A 16,942-nucleotide genomic window follows, 5' to 3' on the forward strand; every position below is an offset into this window, starting at 1 on the left:
TTCTAACTGCTGATCACAACGGCAGGTAGTGCAGGAATAGACACATGGCGACAGCCTAGCAAACACCCTCTCTTTTTCAGGATGAGTAAAATTAGAAAGGGACTCTATACAGCTGAGACCTATGTGGGTTCAAATGATAATAATAATAAAATAAATATTACACCTTTGTACTTTGTACTGAGCACTTGCTTTGTACTGTACTGTGGGCTTAATGTTTTATATATATCTTGTCATTTAATCCTTACAACAATCCTATGAAGTGACTACTGTTAGCATTCCTATGAAACAAACAGAAAACTAAATCTTTTTTTTTTTTTTTTTTTTCCAACACAGAGTCTCACTCTGTCGCCCAGGCTGGAGTGCAGTGACACAATCTTGGCTCACTGCCAACCTCTGCCTCCTGGGTTCAAGCAATTCTCCTGCCTCAGCTTCCCAAGTAGCTGGGATTACAGGCATCCAGCTAATTTTTGTAGTTCTGATGGAAATGGGGTTTCACCATGTTGGCTAGGCTGGTCTCGAACTCCTGACCTCAAGTGATCTGCTGGCATTGACCTCCCAAAGTCCTGGGATTACAAGCCTGAGCCATCATGCCTGGCCAGAAAACTAAATCTTAAAGAGAGTTTAAGAAACCTTCCTAAACTTTCATAGCTAGTAGGTGGCAAGCAGGGATTCAAATCCAGGTCTATCATGTTCTTGAGCTCAAGCTCAGTGATGTTGTACCACAGAGAGTATCATCATTTCCTGTACATATGCACATCTATTTCTAGTCCAGTCCCATGATATAAGGGCAAACTAAACCAAACTGCAGGCATTTCTCCCAATCCAATTCAAAATTGGAAGAAAAGCTTATCTTAAGCCTTAGAGGATTCTCTTAGATTTAATCTAGCACTTGAAATCTGGGTCTCAGCAGAAGGGAATTTGTGGAAGGATCCAGACCAGAGATGAACTCTCACACTCATCAGCATGGACCAAATCTAGGTCCTGTGAGAAAGGAACATAATTTATCCAGCACCCACGATGCCCCTCCTTCAAGGGTTGGTGACTAGACTCATCCTAGTCACCTTGCAGGAAATTCTTGGCATGAAACATGCTCCCGTTCCAAATTTATGACACTTAGGCAGCAGTCTTTGCAGACTTGAAAAAGAGACTCAGATGAGGTTTTGTACATAGGCATTAATGCTATTTTAGCTACAAGAGCTCTAGGCAGCCATATCTGCCAAGAGAAGTGGATTTTTCAGGCAGGGGTCTAAGATAGCTCCTTTACCTGCCATAGTAAATTGTCAGCTATAAAAAGTCATCCAGTCCCCAATGGAGAAGCTACTCCTGGTCATCAGTTAACTCACATTACAAAGAACATTTTAAAAGTCTGGTGGCATAAAGAAAGTAAACAAAAGATTAATATCCAACATTTTTATGCAAGCAATACATCATTAATGATCATTATGGAGAACTTGCTTAGTTCAAACGAGGTTCCAGAAGACTGGAAGCATTTCACTGTAGCACCAGTATTTATAATAGCCACCCTGGGGAACAGCAGGCCCATCAACTTGACATAGCTAATATGCAAGGTAATGGAAATAAGTAGAGGTGAAATGGAGCCACACGGACACTGAATTATCTTGGGAGCCAACTTCCATGCAAATAATTAGAAACTGCCCTGATTATTAGTAGAGTGGAGAGGACGCTGCCTCAAACACCTTAGGTCACATTTTAACTTGCTATTTAAAACTGGCGCATCATGTTGTCCTGCTGCTTAAAATCATAGCAAAGAACACCGGATGCAATTGACAGAGGACAAATCATTTCTAATGAAATTTGAGGAAGGAGTTTGTTCACATGGTTTGGGAAGCAGCACAATATTGGAGATGAGAGTGGTCTGGATTTTAGTCCCTGTCCCAAGTGACTCACTGTGCACCATTATAAAATTCCTCTAACCTTTTATTAATTTTCTCAACTGTAAAATATAGATAGTATTGCCTAACCTCTTGTCTCATTGTTCGTGTAAAACAAGAGAGATGAGCCTCTATAAAAATACTTGGTTGAGCATAAGACAGGAGACGGAAATGCAGATGCGTAAATGAGCCAAGTGGCTGCTTGGAGGACGCTGGGGGATTTTGCAAACTGGTGAGACGCGCCCTCTAAAAAGGCCCTTCAGCTCTAGCTCATTGTTGCCTTGCAGGAACGAAGGACGGGTGTTACAGGCAGGTCTTCCCATTTTAAAGTAATATTGGACATTACTTATCAGAGAAGAAAAGCTATCTATTTTAAAATGCAGCAATGAAAACAAAAGTTTCTAAAACTCTGTTCATGCAGATTCCATACTATTCATGGACTATTAGTCCTCTCCCCCAATGGGTCATATGGTATAAGGGTAATTGGGAATTTTATTAGTTGATAATAATAATAATTGCTAACATTTATAGAATTATAGACTAGAATATGAGCTGTGTGCCTAGGTACTTATTTTTACTATGGAAATGAGGGTTTCCCTCCAGCTTTATTGAGGTATAATTGACACAAAAATTGTATACATTCAAGGTGTACAGCATGATAATTGGAGAGGTACTCTTCTAAATGTTATATAAAGTAGTCCCAGAAAGCCCAAGAAAAGGTACTATTATAATCCCCATTTCATACCTGTGGAAACTGAGTGAGATTATCCCTGGTTAAAATTACATGAATTTTATAGAAACCTTCATTTCTTAAAAAAATTACAGAAATCTTAATTTTTAAAACATGTAGCAGAGGATGTGATGTAGGATCCCCAACCCTCAACTTTTTTTTTAAACCAAACCCTTCACTGTGACCCATTCCAAGAAAGTATTTTCCCAAAGCATGGTTAATTATGGATCTTTCCTGTACTGTAAATAAGTACAGAGAATTTGCCAACGTTTCCTCTCATACATCTACTTTTCTTTAGCTTACCTTGGCCCATGGAGTTAGTTAACTAAACAAAATTAAAAATTCATTTTTATTTAACTGGACAAAGCAGGGAGTGGCCAGGGAAGGTAATTTCTTAGCCTGACTTAAAGCTGACCATGATGTGGGAAAGGTGAGCTGCCCAATGTCAATCCTGGATCAAGTTCAAATATAAGAGTCCAGAGGAAACACAATAATATTTCATCTCCTCATTATTGCACATTAAAGACTCCGCTAGAGGCCTTTCATCCTGGAAAATAATATCTAGAGGGGATCTTCAAGTTTCAGGAAGATATTTCCAAGAAGATCTAAAAATAAAAAGATAGGATACCCACAAGAGAGGAAAAAGCCTCAATTTTCTATTAGTAGATCAAATAATGAGGTGAATATCTGAATGATGAATAAATCATGACTTCATTTTCCCTTTCTTCTTGTCCCTTTAGCAGGTCTTTGCCAGTTCCTTTGCTTATTAGCGTGACTGCTAGAGAGTAGGCAGGACAACAGTTAAAAAGCAATGTTCTTTGTGGGATAGTTAGAAGAAAATTATCATCTGTAGTGATTATTAGAAAAGGGCTAACGATGAAAGAAATTTCTGATTACCTACACGCCTTAAGCATGCAGGATTGGCATTAGTATTATTTGCCAATCCAAGTCTGTATTCCTGCTCCTCCTAACACTCTCATTTCCCACATTTCTGTTTGCCCTGCCCAGACATTTCCAGCACTCTCTTTCAGCATGGAGATGAAGGACTTCCAAGTGATGGCAAGCAGTTAAAAATATCAGAAGGAGCTGGCAAATGACAGTCATAGTTAAGGGAAGTAAGAAATGGAATCTTACCAAGGGTCAGTGTGTGGGACTCGGACGATTCCGGTGCACGTGAATGACTAACTTGGGGCAACAAGAAAACAAAATGGGCAGCCCAGATGCAGAGGCACCTCATGCCATCTCCCTGTCCACGGGCTTGGGGCCTGTGTCCCTTCTCTTCCTGTCATGGCCTGAGTGTTTCCCCAAGAAGCCAGGGAATTAGAACAGGATGTGTGTAACCCTGGAGGGAATTCTAAACAAAAGCAAAACAAGAAACTTCCCTTCACCAAAGGAGCATTCATTCTGAGAAGTAGATTTCTCTTAAAATGGTGTTTCCTTGGCCTGTGAGAGGGAACTAGTCAGTGATTCTCAGAAGCAACTGCAAAAGAAGAGTCTTGGAATTATAACAGCTTGTTGCTAACGTTGACACTAATCATGAAAAAGGAAGTGGTAACCATTAGAAAATTCCCAAGAATAGGTTATGCTTGGACAGAGGGAAGAACGGTACTGATATTTTAAAACTGAGCAACATTCATCCCCTCCACAACTTCCAAAACAACCCAGGGAGCTTGTGGATCCTAAACGTTTTTATCACATTCAATTGTGTAAGTATTCATAGGGCTTTGGAGTGTTCCTACCACTATGCTAGGAGTTTCTTTTAGTGGTGCTAGGAGTTTTAGTGAGAGAAGGCTTTTTCATTAAGCAAAGACATCATGTTTGGGAATGAAGTTAGTGGGGTCAGGACAGATTTACGTGATCCTTGGGCTTGAGGAGGGACTTACATCCTGGCCCTTGATTCAAGACAGGAGAATTGTCTTGTGCACATTCCAGAAGTGGGTATCCCAGAGGTGAGGACATTTAAGGCACCTCAGTTATCAAAGAAGTACAGGCTATTGGACAACTTGCAGCCCGCTGTAGGCCCAAAGGTAATGCTCTGTGGAGAACTAGACCCAATTAAATTGGGGACTGCCTTGCAGTTACCAAGTTTCATGCAACTTCTGATGGATTTGGAATGAGGAGTAGAGGCAGGCCCAGAGCAAAATGAGCTGAGTTGGGAAAGAGGAAAATAGACTCAGAATGTAAAAGCAGGATTCTTTGATGGGCTGAAGAACTGACACATGGAAAATGTAATGCATTATTGACAAACACGTATGCTGGCTGCAAAAATAATTAACACAAGCAGAAAAGAAATAGGAATGAAATGGAGCAGAAAGACTTTGAAAGATTGTGAAGTGGCCGCTGAAATTGCCAAGCTAATGTCAGAGAGATGATTAAAATTTTCCAATAGAACAGGTGAATAGGTACTTAGGAGAGTGTGGTGTAAACCAAGGGAAAGTGGATCATTATATGAATCTGCACTGAGGTACTAATCAGCATTTTATGTGCAACTTTGCAGTGCACATTTTAGCAGATGGAGGAAGCTCTTAAAAGCTGATAGCTAAACCAAGTCTGACTGCCTTTCTGTTTCATAATAACCATCCCTGGAATGGGTACTTGTTCCTGTGAGCACTGCAGAATCAGTTCCCAGAATAGAATTCCAGAAATATCAATATGTTCACAAAGTAAAAATATCTGCAAAACTCTAGGATCAAGGGAGAGGAAGGGAAAGGAAGGGAAAGTTTACATCTTCCTAAACAGGAGTGCCTGGATGAACAGGCTATAACAGAGTTCTCAGTAATGAGAACTCAAAGTAAAGATCAAGTAGCAAAAAGGAGAAAATCTTCTGCAGGCCAGACTGTATATATGCACGCATGCACACACACATTCTTGTAGAAACTGTATTGCTGCAATAACCAAAACAATTAGATGGTGGATTGTGGGTATGTTAAAAGAGAATAATTCTTCATGATCAGAATGGCTTTTTCGCTCGTTCAACAGAAAAAGACTCTTATTTTTTATTTGTTGGCAAAGCCAAATTAGAAAAAATATATATCTTTACGACCATAGGAGACAAATGAGTGATACCAAATATCACTAAAAATGCTATTAATCTACAGTGATATAAAATTACCATCTCAGCACAAAGAAAGCCTATATAATCTGAATTTCTCTGGCATCATAAAAACGAATGAGAAGCGAAATTGAGAGTAAGTATGCTTTTGAGATGCCGTTAAGAGTTACATGCATTGTTAACAAATGTGGCTAGACAGACTGGTGATTTACCTTTAGTAACAAATTTATAGAGATACAGAAAATTTCCAGAAGGGACCAACTCATTGCCCTTCACTTTGGTTGATGACTCCTTTGAGGGTGTTATTCTCCTTTCTTGGATATTAAAGTGTGGCTGATTAGCCATTGACTTTATAGATTATTTCCCCATTTTTATTTGCTTATTTTCTGCATATAGCAGAAGCCAAAAATAGCTTGGGGTGGGGTAAGGGTGTGGCAAGGAAGAGGATACAGGTTAGGAGTTTCTTCAAGTACCAGAGGAGCCTAAGTGACCTCACTGGGTGACCAGTGAGGTACACAAAGGACTTTGGTTTCATCACTATGGAGCCTTCCTCAAATCTGAACATGCCCCACTCTCTGTTTATCTTCCATTATCTCTTAATCAGTTGAGGTGAGTGGAATGTCAGCCCAATTCCAGGATATTTCCACAAGACCCTGGAAGGAGCTGGACAAGGGCAATGGCCAGTTCAATAACTAAGAGGAAGTACAGGGCAATATCTGACAGGAAGTAGAGGGCAGTATTTAACAGGAAGTAGAAGTCAGTATCTGACAGGAAGTACAGGGCAGTTTCTGACAAGAAGTAGAGGGCAGTTTCTGACAGGAAGTAGAGGGCAGTGGCATTGGGCTGTTGAGGGGGGTAGGAGGACAACACAGGATGTGGAGGAGGAAGGGTAAAAAGATGGGAAAAGGAGAGAAATGAGTGTTTTCACATTTTTCCCCCCTGTATAATAAAGAAAAAGAAACAAAAAGGAACTTCACTACCAACAACAACACTTAGGAGAAATTTAGAAAGGAACGTGTCAGTTTTCAATTTGTCTCAAAGTTGGTGTGGGAACAAGATGTGAAGGTGATAAAACTTCACGTAAATGCTACCAGTAACCTCTGAAGTTTGCTGCTAGCCAGGGAAAATATGCAATGAGTGGTAGCAATGACATTTACCTTTTTGTCACCTGCCTTCAAAGATTTTAACATTTATATTATAATACTAATGCAAGACATCCCTGTGAGATGAGCAGAGGCTCTTATTTAGAATCCCATTTCCCTGAGGATTACAGCCTCCTTCCCAAGGGCACATAATTAGAACAAGGTGAATCTGGAAATAGAACTGAAGTCCCATTCTAGTCTATTGTTCTTTCCCTGAAACTGTACCAGGCACCTTTTTCTAACATCCCTCTAGACAGAGACTCCATCTCTGAAAACATGAGGATGCTGGGCATCGCCTTTTATGTCACAGCAGAAGTTCCAAGGTTGGCCCCAACGATAGATCCAGGTTTATGGGACCTAAAGCTTAAACTTGTGGGTCATTCTTTAAGAAAAATAATTTTAAAAGTTGAGTTAAAAAGTAGGTATGCATGGGAGAATTTTATTTCAAAAAGAAATTGCATCAAATCAGAAATGTTATAAAACTCACTGCTATAGTTTAATTTATCTGACTCCTCCATTTGATCCTCGGTGTTGGAGGCAGGGCCTCATGAGAGGTGTTTGGGTCATAGGGTGGATCCCTCATGAATGGTTGGTGCAATCTTTGCAGTGACGAGTTAGTACTTGCTCTGCATTAGTTCTCATAAGAGCTGCTTATTTTAAAGAGTCTGGCACTTCCCCTCTTTATCTCTTGTGCTTCTTCCTTCATCTGTTATCTCTGTACAAACTGGTTCCTCTTCCACCATGAGTGGGAACAGCCTGAAGCTCTCACCAGAAGCAGATGCTGGTGTCATGCTTCTTGGATAACCTGCAGAACCATGAGCCAAACAAACCTTTTTTCTTTAATTACCCAGTCTCTATTATTCCTTTATAGCAATGTAAATGAACTAAGACACTGACAAATATCACGAATTAAAAAAAAAAATCAGAAAGGAAAGTAACATTATGTTTTTGGTAATTAAGCACCTAATTGCAGTTCTATAATGCTTGTTTCCCTTCATCTTTGCCTTTATACTCTTTGTCTCTTTATATAACAATTTTATAATTTTTTCTAGAGAGGAAAACATAATTCAGTCTTTACTGTGGTTGATCAAAATGTGGTCATTATTGGTTTCAAAAAGTTACTTTTCACTTCAGTCTTTTATTGGCAATGCCGTATCTGTAAATTCCTTGGCAGTTTTTGCCTGAGGCCAAAACTTTGAGAGACTGTCAACCTTCTAATCTGGCTGGTCAGCCACTCACTCCACCTCCCTGTTCCCAGTTACAGATTCTCACTGACTTCTTCCTCACCAGGTCTGACCTAGGGTAGTAAGGGGGCCAGGGAGTCAGGGTGCTCTGAAGCCTAGGTCAAAGTAGTAATGAGCAGTACCTGGTTCAGATTCCTATCACTGAAGGTAAGAATGGGTCAGGATGCTCATGGCAGGCCTATCAGAAGGAGCTGTCATTAGGTGTAGGCAGAGGGAGAGGATTTTCTGAGCCCACCAGGCCAACCAGCAGCCCCTGGACCATGACAGGCAAGGGCAGTGATGCCCCCAGGCTGAGTTAGCAACTTTGTCTTCTTGCTGGGGTAGTTGCTTTCTCCTGCAGACAGCACCTGAGCCTTGAAAAAGACCTTGAATTTTAATCTCCATCTATGCCTTGTATCTGCATCTAATTGGCCATCAGCAAATAATGAAATAGGTGGCTAACTTGCAGGAACACCCTTTCTCCTATGAGCATTTTTGTTCTTGGAACGTAACTACAGAGGAAATTCACAGATAGGGAATTTAAGTAATAAGTTTGAATCTCAAGGTGCTTTTTAAACCTATCAACAATAAACTATCAAACTTTGAACAATCATGTTAAAAACTGAGTTATTATTCTATGCTCTCTGTAATAAATATTACAAAGTTGTCATATGAAGAGTCAACCAAAGAGTATGTAGCCAAAAAGTGTAGGAAAAAAGGTGCCATAGTGTTGTGATCCCCTAACGAGCCCCAGAACCCAGAGGAGATTCCCCTCAACCTTGTAGGACTTGCTCTTGGCTTCCTGGTAGAGCTCATTAAGCAACATGTCCCTTTTGATTAAATGCCTGGGAGCTACTTAAGATGCCCCCCACCTTGGATGACTGAATTTAGATCAGAAATTTTAAAAACAAAATCATTAAGACTTTAAGGAATTTACCTATAACTGTGGAATTAAATGGAGCCAGTAGGGAAGGTATTATGATATTGGAGAATTTCCCCTCAATTAAGCCAAGAGATAGACATACCCATAACATTTATGGTTAAAGTCAACACCAAGTCTGAGCTTAGCAGCTATTGATCATTTACCAGCTGTATGACCTGTAACAAATTTCTTAACATTTTTATTAGTCCTAGTCTTCTCATCAATTAGAAAGAGGAATGATGCTATGGTCATACTTAGCTTGCAAGGTGTGAAAGCACTTATTACAGTGCCCTACATATGGTGCTTAATAAATGTGATTTCTTCCTATGATTTTACAATATCAGTTCTTGAATTTTATGGTTTTCTATGGTGTCCTTCATCTTTGCTAAATGGTCCATTTATGTAACTTGAGCTCCTGCTGAAACCCAAGAGACCTCATTGTTTAAGTCGTTACTAATTCCTGATTTTTGCTTTATCTCCTTCACCTGAAGACCAAACCCTGAACTTTTGCTTATACCCTGTATTACCTATTTTGTGTGATGTTGATGCTAATCCCTGGAACAAATGTGCTGACAATGTTAGATCATTTCTTTACATAGATTTTGATGCTCATCTTCCTAGAAAGACTGGCCACATCTCTCAAAGGGCAAGTCTGAGGCATCATAGTACATAACACTTTTTCTCCTGCTCAAATTTCTCTGGGCTGCACATATTTCTAATTTTAGGAGTAGCTGCAAGCATTGAGGAGTTATGCACTCACATATTCAATGGTCTATGCCAAAGCTGTCCATGTCTGATAGGGTAATGTGTACTCAGTTATTTTAAATTTTTTCATTTGAAATGAATGCTTTACTGTTTCCACATTTTCTGATATTCAGAAATATACTTTCCCAGACCTCTTCCTAAAGCATGTGGATTTTAAGGTCTGCACCAGAGCTCTGTTCTGCTCTTGACTGTTGAATATATCTGGCTTACTTAAAAAAATTGTGTTTGCCCATAGAGGGGCAGGGAACTGGGGAGGAGAAGGTAGGTAAGGTAGGATTCTAACTCCAAATAAGCTGATTAAAAGGTATCTGAGATGATTGTTTTCAAAGGTGGAAAGAGATGGCTGGAAATCAGTGGGCAGGTATGTTGGAATATAAAAGTGATCAACATGAATACAGGCCATATCATCAATGCCCTCTGAATGCAAAGGGAAGGGAACTACTATGCCATGGCTTCCTTCAAATTGATGTGTTTTTCCAAACTTAGAGGAGCAAGAGAAACGCTTGCAGGGACTTTAACTTGAAAAAAAATAGGCTTGTAGCATTAACATAGCACGTTGAGTTCTTTGGAGCCAAGGTGCTGGCTAAGTTTCTCCTGCTAATAAATGCTTTTATCACAGAGTTTATGCGATTCCACTATCTGGTGATGCATACCAAGTTTCTTTGGTTTGTAGCAAGACCATTTTGCATTACAGTTATTCAAAAAATCATTGATCAATTACTAAGATGAAACTTCATAAGAAGTAAATTCTTGACATGCATAGAAGTACATGGATGGTTAAAAGAAACTTGGAAATTGGAGTAACTGAAATAATTTAATCTAATCCAGTCATTTCACAGGTGGGAGAGTGGAGGCCCAAGTTACTTGTAGGATTGGGTCAAAGAAAGCCAGCATTCTTTGACCAGCATTAACATGTGTGTGTCCTGATATTTACTCAAACTATGACATAATATCTGTACACCAGTCACACAGAAATGAACTAGAGGTGATATCGTTTAGACGTCCCTTCCAAATCTCATGTTGAAATGTAATACCCAGTGTTGGAGGTGGGGCCTAGTGGGAGGCAGATCCCTCGTGGCTTGGTGTTCTCCTTGCAATAGTGAGTACTTACAAGATCTGGTTGTTTAAGTGTGTGGCACCTCTCCCCACTTCACTCTTGTTCCCACTCTGCCATGAGAGATGTCTGCTCCCACTTTGCTTTCTGTCATGAGTAAAAGCTCCTTGAGGCCTCCCCAGAAGCCAAACAGATGCCAATGCCTTGCTTCCTGTACAGCCTGCAGAACTGTGAGTCAATTAAACCTCTTTTCTTTATAAATTATCCAGGCTCAGGTATTTCTTTATAGCAACACAAGAATGGCCTAATACAAGTTGGCGGGGGGGCGGGGGGACTTCAGGACATCTATATAAACAAAGTGAAAACATTCACATTTTCTTTATACTTTATTATAATAAAAATAAAGAACATTAGAAATGGATATTGAATAGTGAATGTGTGCAAAAGCTCAAAATAAAATCTTTTCCAAGAATTTTAATGAGACAGTTGAGCTTGCTTCCATGTACATAACTGTTTTATACCAAGTTTTATGTTTGAAATGGCTACCAGCAAGTCCTGATCAAGTCTTTTTAATGATCTCTTCAAATTCTTGATAGTCACCATTGATGAGAAACTTTGTTCTCACAAGTAGGTGATAAAAAATTTAACACCATTTTTTACAGTCATTCAAAAATTTACAACAGTTGAAATTACCTTTCTTTAAAGAATCTGAGCTTTTCTTTTTTATTTTCTTTGACCAATGTAAATGTTAAAATTTCTTTTGATAATGAGAATGGATTTCAAATTCAGTCAAACTTTTTTCATTCCAAGTATTTCAATAGAAAGGCGCTTGAACATGCAGAATGTGCTCGCAGTGCTGGAGCTCTTGCCCTGCTGTTTGTATGGACTCCATAAAAAGGGCGCTGCTACTGCAAGTACAGGTGTAAGTGTCCAGCATATGTGAAGAGAGAGGTGAAGGGCAGCCCTTGAACTCTACCCTGCTGGAGTCTCACCTGTCCTATCTCCTCATCTCCCACACTCAATCAAGACTTGGACCTCATAGCAAGCTCCTTAGGCCCCTGGAACAAGAAGTCTCTGGCATCTCTGCAGATTTCTTGCCCACACAAGGTAGCAGCGTGCACTGAAGCAGACTGTTGATACAGACAGTGAGGAGCACTTTCCTGCCAGCGCTCTGTGTGTTGCAGATAAGCTTGTGGTATTTGCCACCTGAAGGTACTATGGGACATGCTGTCAGAATCCCCTCAGACTGCTTTCAAGGAATCCTGGACTGATGATCAGCTCAGGACTTCATTTATCCCAGGCCTCATGGGCCAGAGTTTCATTAGATCACAACATACCTGTAACCACTGCATGGCACAAAAATCAGGAAGCCCAGAGAACACAAATGTCTGGCCCACATCTGTGAGTGACAGCCCAGGACTAGAAGGCATTGTCTACCCCTCAGTCTGTGTTCTTTCCCCTTTCCGTAGTTCATCTCATTAATAATTCGACCAACATACCATCCTCAAGGGTAGAAGTATGTCTCCTGAATTCTACCAGCAGACCAGTAAATGTGGTAGTTTTACTTCTCATGTATAATAAGTAGTAGTCCTAGAAATTCACATGATTTATATCCATTGGAAATTTTATTTTATAAATTAAAAATAATAAATCCTGTTCCATTCATTGTGAGATCACAGAGATACTGCTGCCCTCTTCCCTAAATGTTCAACATCAGTGAGACTGGTACCACTGACCACTTTTCATCTATCAATCACTATGGATGGAAAAATAAAAACAAGCAATTTCTTTTATCATCTTTTCCTCCCAAACTCCATTCATTATCTGACTTTGCATATGCTTCATCCATTTCAATTCCCCTGGGCTGAGCAGTTTATGTTCTAAAGAGCTGCAGACTAGACTAAAAATGCCCTTCTTTCCTCTTTCTTTTATAAAAGAAATATTTTTTTTTCCTGTGCCTGGGAAGAAGTGCTGAGTGGACAGCCCTGGTGGCTTCTGTTTATACTGTGAGCAACTGAGACACAAATCAGTGCCAGGGTTTTCTTGATTTCTGCCTGGAATAATATTGTCCTGCAAGGACCCACTCTGGGGACCCAGAAGGTGATATATCCCTTTCTATCACAGGTATGTGCCTAAGAGTGCAATTTTAGCCCCTTTGATGCTGCCAGAGACAATGAATAGTGATAGGATGGAGGAGTGGCACCATGTCACCACACTGTCATCATAACTCACCACCAACACACATTAAATGCCTACTTTGTACAAAACCATGTGTTAGTACTATGTACTAAGTCTATGTGTTAAGTCTAGCCTAGGATAGAAAAAATAATAATAAACATTTGTTGAACATTTCCTATACTCCAGGCACTAAATCAAATGTGTTGCATGCATCATCTAATTAAGCCTCACCATGATCCAATGAAGACTGTGTTATTATTCCAATTTTCACATAAACATATTATTATTCCCAAGATTATGATCCTTCTATGTAAAGATTCCTCTTATTTTATCTAATGCAAATGTCTTTTTCTCCAGTTCAGCTCCTTGTTTGTTTTCTTCATAACACTTCACACATTAAAAAAAAAAATCCTTTTTTCATTTGTTGCATTCTTTTTTTTTTTTTTTTTTTTTTTTTTTTTTTTTTTTTTGCTGTCTCTCTCAGTAGTATGTTATGTTCTGAGGTTAGAGCTCCTGTGTCTTTTGTTTCACTGCCTAGCAGGGCACCTGGACACATGGTAGGATCTTAGTGTTACTTGAGTGAATAAATAAAGTTAATACAAAGAAGTTAAGTACCTTACCCAGGGTCATAGAGTTAGTGAGTGACAGAGCTGGGATTCAATGTCCATGAGCTTATGCACATAGCTATTCTCCTACATATATGATAACCCTGTTTGGAATTTGAGATTTAGACATAGAAACCAATACAGAGACTTCAGGGGTTCTGCATCCCAGAGAAAATCGCTTTTTTCAGGTGTAGTGTGGGAAAAAAAAATTCTATTTTAGATCCCCAGCTGAAAATATGGTAGGATTCCTGCTAGATATACTGACCCACTGACCACATTACCTTTTCCTGCTCATCTTTTGATTTTCTCCTCCACTTCTCTTTGCTACTTAAGGACACTGGATTTTGTGGATGCTCCTTGGACATACTGGAATGCACCTTGGGTAGCCCATGGATCATTTTCCCCAGTATGAAGCATGGGAGGGCTGGAAAATGAGCTCATGAGCTGGTCGAGCCAGCACAACAAGCTGGAGCCAGGTAGGCCTATTCATGATCCGAACTATATTTATTATCTGACTTTGCTCCCAGAAACTGCATAGCCAGAAATCAGTTTTTCCCATTGACATTGGACCAACTGGAAGAATAGAAAGATTAAATTGATGAGAGGATTGGCTGTCATATAGAGCTTTTCTCTCATCTTTAGCTGAGAAAGGAGAATCAAACATAGTGCTCAAGGCTTCAATCAGAGTAGGCACGCAACTAATATTTACTGCATGAATAAATGAATGACTGACTGGAGAATAAGTGTTTCCCTTCATTAATAGTCCATCTTTCCCTTAACTTGTTTAAGTTCCTTCTGTGAGAATTTCTAATGACAAGCTTTCACTCACAATGTTGTAAATATCACTGTTTCTCTCTTATATAGACCAATTATTACATTAAAATTGTAATATCTTTCACTTCTCTTTCTTGGGAAGACTTCCCAGGGACAGTGAGACTTTTTTCAGACAACCAACTGCTTTGGGAATCATAAAACCACTGGTATTTTAAACTCTACAGATGATACCAAAACTTTTTTTAAAAAAATTAAAAAGAGTAACAGATGGAATTTATTATCTCATCTTGGCGGCGGGGGTGGGCAGTGCAGCATGTACTTAGATCAAGAAATTTCCTGAGTTGTGAGTGGATGTGACTCACTTTTTATACCAAGGCCATGGAATATTAAGGGACCGTTTCCATCTCTATGTTCCTGAAATGGTATAATCTCTACATCATTGATGATAAATGTATTATGTTTTCTGTTAAATATCATATTATCTGGGGGAAAAAGAGGCACTGGTGTTATCAGTGGTTAGAAAAGAACCTTTGTATATCTCAAAGTTTTTACATCTTTAATTGGGATTTTTCTTTTCTCTATTTCTCTCTCTCTCTCTACCCCCCCCCCCTTCTTTTCTTTCTTCTTCCTTTCTCTCTCTCTTAATATACATCTACTTCTCTTGAGCAATTACATGTCTTTGGTAACTCTCACCAACGTAAACTGGCAACATTATTATGAGCCTGTGAGTTTTCATCCTGAAGTGATGCAGTGGAAGTTTCACTGAGGCAGTATCTTGGTGATATTCTCCTTCCAGTAGGGCTGTCTGTTGGGCTAAATGTGCAGTTGAAGAGAGAGACAGACACCCGCCCCACCCCATCCTCCAGGACCATCAAAGTTCTGTGGGTATCGACAGTGGGAATTGAGCCAGCTACAGTTAACTTTCAACACATGCATAAACCAACTGGGATGTCTCTGTGGCCTCATCAGCATGTGCATTCAAACGAGCTCCCATTAGCATTATTATCCCAAATTTCTTTCTTTTGTCCCACCCTGCTCAAACGTCCCTGCCAAGGCCTCCCAGTGAATTCCTGGGAGTCCCCAAGGAGTGTCTCGTCTCCTCACATGCCTGCCAGTCAGGTCCTTAATCAGACCCCCACCTTCCTCTCCTGGATCCTCCACTCATGCCAGGTTGGAGGGAACCTCATTGTAGCACCAGCTGGTGGTGCCTATGGTAAGAACGAAGTGTTTGTAACACTGGTGACATCTCCCTAACTTGCTAGTCTTCAAGGAGCCAGAGCTGTCTGGGTGCCTCAAAGAAGTAGGGAAGAATGATCCTCACCCTAGTTCTGTGCCATACTTTGATATGCACAAGAGTGGCCATGTTGGGGTCCAGGTGACAATGTCTCTTGAAAATAGCTCCCTCAGACTCCCTTACCCTTCTACCTACCAGGTGATTACCCAGTCCAGGGGATCAGTTGCAGATGGTAAGTTTCATTCCCACTGTCGCTACCCACAGAACTTTCTTGATGATTCTGGAGAATGGGGGTGAGGGTGGGGCGGGTGTCTCTGTTCAACTGCCCATTTAGCCCAGCAGACAACCCAGCCCTACTGAAAGGAGAATATTACCAAGATACTGCCTCAATGAAGCTTTCCATTCGCTTATTCACTGTGCCTTATAATGCACGATGCAATAAGCATTCCTTGCCTCCTTCACTTGCTCATTCAGCAGTTCAGTTAGATCATGGCTTCAACTCTCCATGGCTATGCCCCCATCTCAAAACTATGCAAAACAACAAACAAAAACAAACCACTACCATCACCACCAACACACTCTCCTTGCTCCAAAAACAAGAGCTCTTGTGGATATCAGATTATACAAAGTTGTACACAGAATAGCCACTACTCTATGTTGTTCTGCAAACAGCCAAATTCTGACCCTCCACCTGTGCTCAGCAGAGACTTATGCTACTGTGCTCTACATGGTAGCCCCCACTTTCCATGTTCTGTACACCCCTGCTGGAGACTCCGCCATTCGCTTACTCACTGTGCCTTATAAGCACGATGCAATCAGCATTCATTGCCTCCTTCGCTTACTCATTCAGCAGTTCTGCTGTTATCAGTTAGCCACAGCTAATGTTGTACATCAAACCACACTCAAACTCCATGGCTTAACAGAAAAATCATCTATTCTCCCTCACATATTTGGGTTTGGCTGATCCAGGTTCAGTTCAGCTGGGCTTGATTTCAAGCTACAGATTGGGTCCAGATGTGCTCCTTATGTCTTCTTCACCCTCTTTGGACCACCAGGCTAACCAGGACATTTCTTCTCATGGCAGAAGCAGAAGAAGGGCCAGCCCATCTACATAAGCACATTTGCAGGCTCTGCTTATATCAAGTCTACTAGTATTCTATCGAGCCAAGCAAGTCACAGGGCCAAACCCCACGTCAATGAAGCAGAGGTACCGCCTCCATGGAGGTACAGAGGGGCGGGAATTGGGGATGGTGGGCAGGGAGTGAATATTTGCTAAATGATAATCTAATCTATCACAATGCTCCAGCCCTAACTTAAATGGTCAGTAAACAAGTCATGGAATATAGTCAAGAAAATACCAAAGGAGCTATT

The 16,942-nt window shown here is 40.4% G+C and overlaps 1 long non-coding RNA gene across 8 annotated transcripts in view; it reads left to right on the forward strand.

Moving 5' to 3' along the window:
* LOC102135057 (uncharacterized) overlaps positions 1-16,942 on the forward strand; it is a 180,481-nt gene that overhangs the window by 139,458 nt on the left and 24,081 nt on the right. For 5 of the 8 annotated variants that reach the window (XR_010579940.2, XR_010579941.2, XR_010579938.2 and 2 more), the window contains one exon: positions 13,897-14,039. This is a non-coding gene — a long non-coding RNA (uncharacterized lncRNA). Of the gene's footprint in view, positions 1-12,717; positions 12,905-13,896; positions 14,040-16,626; positions 16,796-16,942 lie in introns of those variants that run through there. The other 3 variants (XR_012421260.1, XR_012421262.1, XR_012421265.1) reach the window with 3 other exon arrangements.

This window comes from Macaca fascicularis, chromosome 12, assembly GCF_037993035.2.
Source record: "Macaca fascicularis isolate 582-1 chromosome 12, T2T-MFA8v1.1".
NCBI lineage: Eukaryota > Metazoa > Chordata > Mammalia > Primates > Cercopithecidae > Macaca > Macaca fascicularis.